The 6,316-nt window shown below is 40.8% G+C and overlaps 1 long non-coding RNA gene across 3 annotated transcripts; it reads left to right on the forward strand.

Moving 5' to 3' along the window:
* On the forward strand, positions 1–6,055 carry LOC129347692 (uncharacterized). 3 transcript variants are annotated; one of them, XR_008599908.1, is made up of 3 exons: positions 1–129; positions 1,874–1,974; positions 3,727–5,638. It is a non-coding gene; the product is annotated as an uncharacterized LOC129347692 (long non-coding RNA). The 3 variants fall into 3 exon arrangements; XR_008599906.1 differs by lacking the exons at positions 1–129; positions 1,874–1,974 and adding exons at positions 2,025–2,842; positions 5,649–6,055 and having other exon boundaries at positions 3,727–3,827; XR_008599907.1 differs by lacking the exons at positions 1–129; positions 1,874–1,974 and adding exons at positions 2,082–2,842; positions 5,649–6,055 and having other exon boundaries at positions 3,727–5,299.
* The last annotated feature ends 261 nt before the right edge of the window (positions 6,056–6,316 follow it).

Raw genomic sequence — 6,316 nt, forward strand, 5'->3', positions numbered from 1 at the left:
GGCTGGAGGACGGTCTGTCCCTCTACCTCTCGCTGGGGTACCAGGACAGCAGGAGACCTCCATTCTCTCCTCTTCCTCCTCCTCCTCCTTCCCAACATTGTAAATGCTGCACACAGAAAAAGTTACGTGGTACGTTAGCTGTGCGCAGCACATGACTTGTAAAAATGATGCGTATTTTGCGCGGAATGCTTTCGGCGGCGTTACATGTATATTATACTTTCTTTACTTTTCTCCAACTCAAAACAAACAACTTCTCACGAATACAGACTTACATGTCACTGGAATGATCAATTCCTTCGATAAGATCGGCTTCATCCGCGCTGGTGGTAGAATCCGGGCCAGACCAGTGGCTGGACTCTTCATCCGACGCTGTAGTTTGCTGGAGAGCTTCACGCCAGATGTAAAATAGTTTGGTGCGACCAGGTTTTCGCGGCTCCTCAACTAATGTGTGGAAGTGTGTCAAAGGTGTGTGTGGTGGGTCCGTGTACGGATCTGGTAATTGGATTTTCCGTTCTGAAACAACGGGTATTGAAAAACAAAAAACGAGTGGTTATTTGATTTTCGTTTTTAAATACAAAAATTAAAATTGAAATACAAGGCGTTTTTCCTTTTCATGATCAAAAAGGGATATACGATTTTTTTAAAATGCTTTGATTTTAATTTTATATTTAGAATAACAAGAAAGTAAAATCGGTAAGAGACAGAAACGAAAAAATGCCCGTTTTTTCATTTTCTGAGACCGGAAGTGGTCATCAGCAAGTGTGGAGCCAAACGACAACAAGATTCTCAGAGGGCGGAGCCAGAGAGCAGTGATTGGTCAGACTGACTGAGAGCCAGAGAGCAGTGATTGGTCAGACCATAGATAATATAGAAGACAGAGCGCTAGCGTATCTAGTCTTCCATGTATCTATGGTCGGCACGTCTGGTAGCATCTCTGGCTGCTGTTGATCTTGTTTTTGGAGTAAAACACAGTAAGAAGATAAATACTTCTAACCAGTAGCGTTGTTTTGTTGTACGTTAAGTCAGCGACTTGTGAAGAGTTGTGTTTTGTCGTGTTTGAGCAGTTGGTCCGGACGCGTTAGCTAGCTAAGCGGCTAAGTTAGCTAGCGGGCTAATCAACACAGGTGGCTAACTTACCGCTGAACACCTGTGTTAGTTGCTGCTGCAGCTGTCCGTCATTAATAGACTGACCTTCTCAACCTGTATTTCTCTGCTGTGTATTTTAGCTTTTAAAAAAGTTATTTTACTTTAAGGTTAACTGAAACCTGTTCAGCTGCACTGAAGTTTAACATTCAGCTGGTTTGAATTAAACCGCGCTTAACTTAACATTGCGCAACATTACCTCTCTGAATCTCTATAATTTCATTAAATTCCTTCTCTCTTCCACTGCTCAAGTTCAATCCAGTATATAAAATGACATTAATAGTGAATAAACTAACAACCAGCCATTGTATTTATTTATTACTGTATGTATTTGTAGTAAAACATGAGTTGAAACATTCTACTTTTGGATCTAGAACTGCACAAGTCGTTCATTTTCAATCACCAGATGAGTTAAACTCCCCTTTTTATGTGAGGTTGAAGCAGAAAGTCTGAGTTAACAAAGAAAGTTGTTTATAATTTGTGATACCTGTTATGTCTGACTGAGGCTTTAGTTTTTTTTTAACTGATTTACACGTAGAAACTTTGTTCAGGAAATTTCTTAGTAGCTCAGAGGACAGGCTGCTTTTTACACAACCTTGTAAGAGAATGTCTGTCAATGCTTTCAGCAGAATTTAGAAACACAACACTTCCTAAACAGATATTTTGAGGCTGTGAGGTTGAACGTTTGAGAGTATATCTGTGTTTTTGTCTGTGGTCTTTTTGTTTCTAGGTGGAAGCTGAATTAGTGAGGATGACTCCTGCTCCTGTCATCTCTAAGCTCCTCACACATCTTTACCTGCACACGAGGAAAATCACTCCTGTAGAATGCAGGTATGTTTGTCATTATTATAAAAAGATGTTGCCTGGTGACCTGTCAGAAACCCATCATACAGAGTCAGCCAAAATAATGTTTACACACATCAGGAAAAGAAAAACTTGCATAAATACATCAATACCAAATTTATTCAGACATAACCAGACTAATAAAAGTTATCTTTGGCCTCTACAATTACAAGAGGTGCTCAAAGTGGTGGCCACTGGCTTCCAGACATTTCTGTTGTGTTGTAGACGTCACTTGTTGATGCTCCATTCATGAGGGTAGCGCCATCTGTTGGGAAAACATCGTACAACAGGACACACAGTTATCGTGATTTGCTCAAACTTAGAAAGAGGAATCTATATGTGTAGAAGTACTTATACAAATGAAATATTTATAAAAGTTTTTTTTCCTGATGTGTGTACATTATTTTGGCTGACTCTGACTCTGTGAACTTAATGAGAACAAAACTGTCATTTAATTGTTGCTCTTAAAGCTTCTTTAGTGAAAACCAGCTGGTGTTCTGCTTTGAAACAAACTGCTGTTGAGGTCTGTGTTTTTAGGTTTAACCCCACAGTTTCTGAATGAACTGATGGTTTGTTTTTTTTTCCTGATCAATGTGGACGTTATAATTGATGGTAACATTTACTGATCATATAATCAGCATGACAATATAACAGTATAACATTCTGACCACCTGACTAATACTGTGTTGGTCCCTTTATGCTGCTAAAACTCCTCTGACCCAGTGGTTCATCAGAACCTCTGGGGATGTCCTGTGGATCCTGTGGGTTGCAGGGTGGGTCCTACCTAGACCAGGCTGATCCTGGACCATCCCACAGATGCTCAATCAGATCTGGATGTGGGGAGTGTGGAACCCAGGTGAACAGCTTAGCTCTGTCGTGTTCCTCGGACCACTCCTGAGCAGTTTTAGTTCTTCCTGCTGAGGGAGGCAGCTGGCATCAAGGACTGCTGTTGCCATGGAGACTAGGGGGTTGTTTGTCCTGCAGTGTTTAGGTGGTGGTACATGTCAAACATCCACATGAACGTCAAGGTTTCCCAGCAGAACGTTGGATTAGAAGATGATGATGGATGTTGTTCTCTTCAGCTGTCAGTGGTCAGAATGTTGTGGCTGATCAGTGGATCTGTCTGCCTTTACTCTGACATCCAGAGTTATACAAAAGTGTAGTATGTGTGCAGTGCAGAAGAGATTTACTTTATTGTATGCAGTTTTAGTGGTCCCATCAGAGAAAATCATATCCATATACAAATTTTTATTAATTCCAGGGCTGGTTCAGTAAAGATTATAATAAGAACTACATCAGATAATTCTTTGTTGCAGTTGGAATTTTGCAGACTGAGAGATGGTTGAGAAGGTTTGCAGTTCTTGTTTTAGCAAAATATGTTATAATAGAAGATCTTTATTGTCATTGTACATGAAATTATCTGCAAACCAGCAAAGTGTATCAGTCTGAGGTATCTAAAAATAAATAAGTAAAGAAAAATGCTTCTAAAGCCAATAATAAACAGAATATTTTGAGGGAATATTCTAAAAAGGAAAGAAAAGCTCCATTCTCACTCCTCTCAGGATAAACTGTCATTAAAATTGACTTTAAATTTAGCTTCAACACGAGATAAAAACATTTACTTTCATTGCTGATGTCAAGTTTTAATAAAGTTCATGCTACTTTTAGAAAATGATGAAAGTGAATAAATTGTATTTCTGTGATCTGTGTTTGATTTCTGTCTTTTCTCCTGTCATCCAGATGTTCAGAGGGAGATGATGCCACATCTGGTCCAGCTGATGGAAGGTCTTGAAGTTCTCTGACTGGCCTCGACTGAAGATGGTCGTCTCACTGGATTTAAGGTTCAGATGCTCAGTAACAAACTCTACCAATGAGCCAACAGGGAAGCTTTAGGTTTATTAAATGTTGCTATGAAGGTTTCACTGTTTTTCTTTGTGAATGCAATGTGCTCCAACTGAAACTTGAATTAGAACTTAGAAGTAAATCCTTCCATCTGAAAGGATTTAGTTGCATTAATAACCTCATAACATTCTAATTTTTATTTCAGCCTTAGTTGGAAATAGAATCTCTGTATTGATTCAGGTAAAAACTGAACTTCACAGCATGTTGAAGCAAAACAACCAGATGCAAACTGTGATGGTGTTGGATTGTCAGACCGTAATGTTGCAGCTCAAAGCAGCTTTTCTATCTCAGTTCATTCTGACATTCAGCTATGAATCAACACAGCAGATGGTGATCCATGCTGTGGAAGTCTCACATCTCCTGATTTAATGGAGCTGCTTTGCACTTTTTACACTGTTTATTCACCAAGACTTTATTTAATAAAAGTCCCATCTAGTTTTTATGAGGAATGTGATGTTTTAATTCCTCTGTGAATAACTGCAGTCTAATGGAACAGCTGGAGTTGTAACATCTGTCCTGATATTGATCATGAAGTATTGATCAGAATACTTATGGTTAGCAGTCATCCCTGAAGTTTTATATTAAAATCTTTACTTGTGTTGTGAACTTTGGTAAGAAGCAGAAACGTTAGCGTTGCCATGGATACATGAGTGTTAAATTCTGTCCATGTTTCCATTTTGGGAAATGCAGTCCAGTTCCAGAATGTGGAGGAATTTAGTCTCAATCACAGACAACAAATATTATCTGAAAGTTGGGTTATTGTTGTTTATCAGCACAATACAAAAAGATTAATGTTAGAAATATTCCAGTTAAGACTCTAGAATATCATGATTTATGTCTCAAGCAAGCATAAGTTATGGCAACTGGACTAACCTCGTGTGAGTCGAAAACGTTTCACCTCTCATCCAAGAGGCTTCTTCAGTTCTGAAAGCCTGGTGGGGAGTACCAGATATTTATCCACCAGGAGGGTGGTGGCAAAAACAAGTGGACAAAGACCCGCAACCAACAGACTCGTTAGGTGTTAATGTGAGTCGTTAGCCTTTGATGGGCGGTCGTTACCCCTCCCAGCCCTCTAGGAGGGTGGTTGGGGGTCACCTGACTGCAAGTGGGACAGATGGCTGCACCTCCTTGGGAGGGCTCTAAGAACGGCGTTGTAAGTGGGAGACAAGTGGTGTCTGAGGCCCCCTCCTCTGTTCAAAGATGGCCGTTCTAGTTTGACATGAATGGCTTCTTTTACCCCTCTCTCAAACCATCTGTCCTCTCTGGCTAGAATGCGCACCTTGTGGTCATCAAAGGAGTGCCCCTTCTCCTTGAGGTGGAGGTGGACTGCTGAGTCCTGGCCTGTGGTCGTGGCCCTCCTGTGTTGTGCCATGCGCTTGTGTAATGGCTGCTTAGTCTCTCCAATGTACAGGTCAGAGCATTCCTCATTGCACTGCACTGCGTACACCACATTGCTCTGTTTCTCCCTTGGAATTTTGTCCTTGGGATGGACCAAAAAGGAAATATAGATATATATAGAGTTTACAGGTTTTTATGTTAAATTTCTTCAGTAATTTAATGAGGGTTATCAGCAAAAATCAAGTGTTCATTTGATGAACTTCATTTCCTAAAACATCCAGAATTGGAGCTCATATCTTTGGCAGCTGTAAAGTTTCTGCTCCTTCAAAGTTCACAACACTGACTGAATTCCTGAAACACTCTCAATGCTGGAGAGTGTTTGTGATGCTGAAGCAGTGATCAGTTTTTCTGTTTCTTCTCAGGAGATGCACAATGAGGGACGTCTGCAGTGACTGAGAAAGAGTCTCACCACATCCTTACATGAGGAAAAAGACTTTATTGAAGACTACAATGAGGAAAAACTATCAGACAGCAGACCGCTGCATTCAAGGTGAGATCTGAACATTTGATCTGGAACAGGAATTCAATAACGGCAGCATGAGCTTCATTTCAGTCTGTAGCTGCTGAATTCATGGATGAATCATCTGGCACTAGAGAGGAAGACCATCAAACATCCACGTCAGCTGATGGAGGTCCAAGAGTCTCACCCAACAAACAACCTACAGAGTGAAGACCTCCAATCTGATTGGACGGCCTCCTATTCAGCCACGTGTGAACAAATGCCTCTAAGCTGATTTGTTTTCTAAAATAAATCTAGTTTGAGTCCTAATCTATGCCTGTGTGTTTGCTTCTTTACACTGCTGTTAACAGTTTAGGCTGTTAGATTGTTCCAGATAAGACAAGTACAAGATTCTTCAGAGCCGTTCTACCACGAGCCTGACAGGAAGAACTCCAACAGCTACTGAATGTTCCTGTGGTTCCCTCAAGGCTACAGGAGGAGCCCTACAAGGACGAGCTGGTCCACCTGATGGTGGCCAGTCGCTGCAGTTCAAAGCCAACACAGACTACGTGGACTTCTACTGGACCACAC

This window comes from Amphiprion ocellaris, chromosome 20 (genome assembly GCF_022539595.1).
Source record: "Amphiprion ocellaris isolate individual 3 ecotype Okinawa chromosome 20, ASM2253959v1, whole genome shotgun sequence".
Taxonomy (NCBI): Eukaryota; Metazoa; Chordata; class Actinopteri; family Pomacentridae; genus Amphiprion; species Amphiprion ocellaris.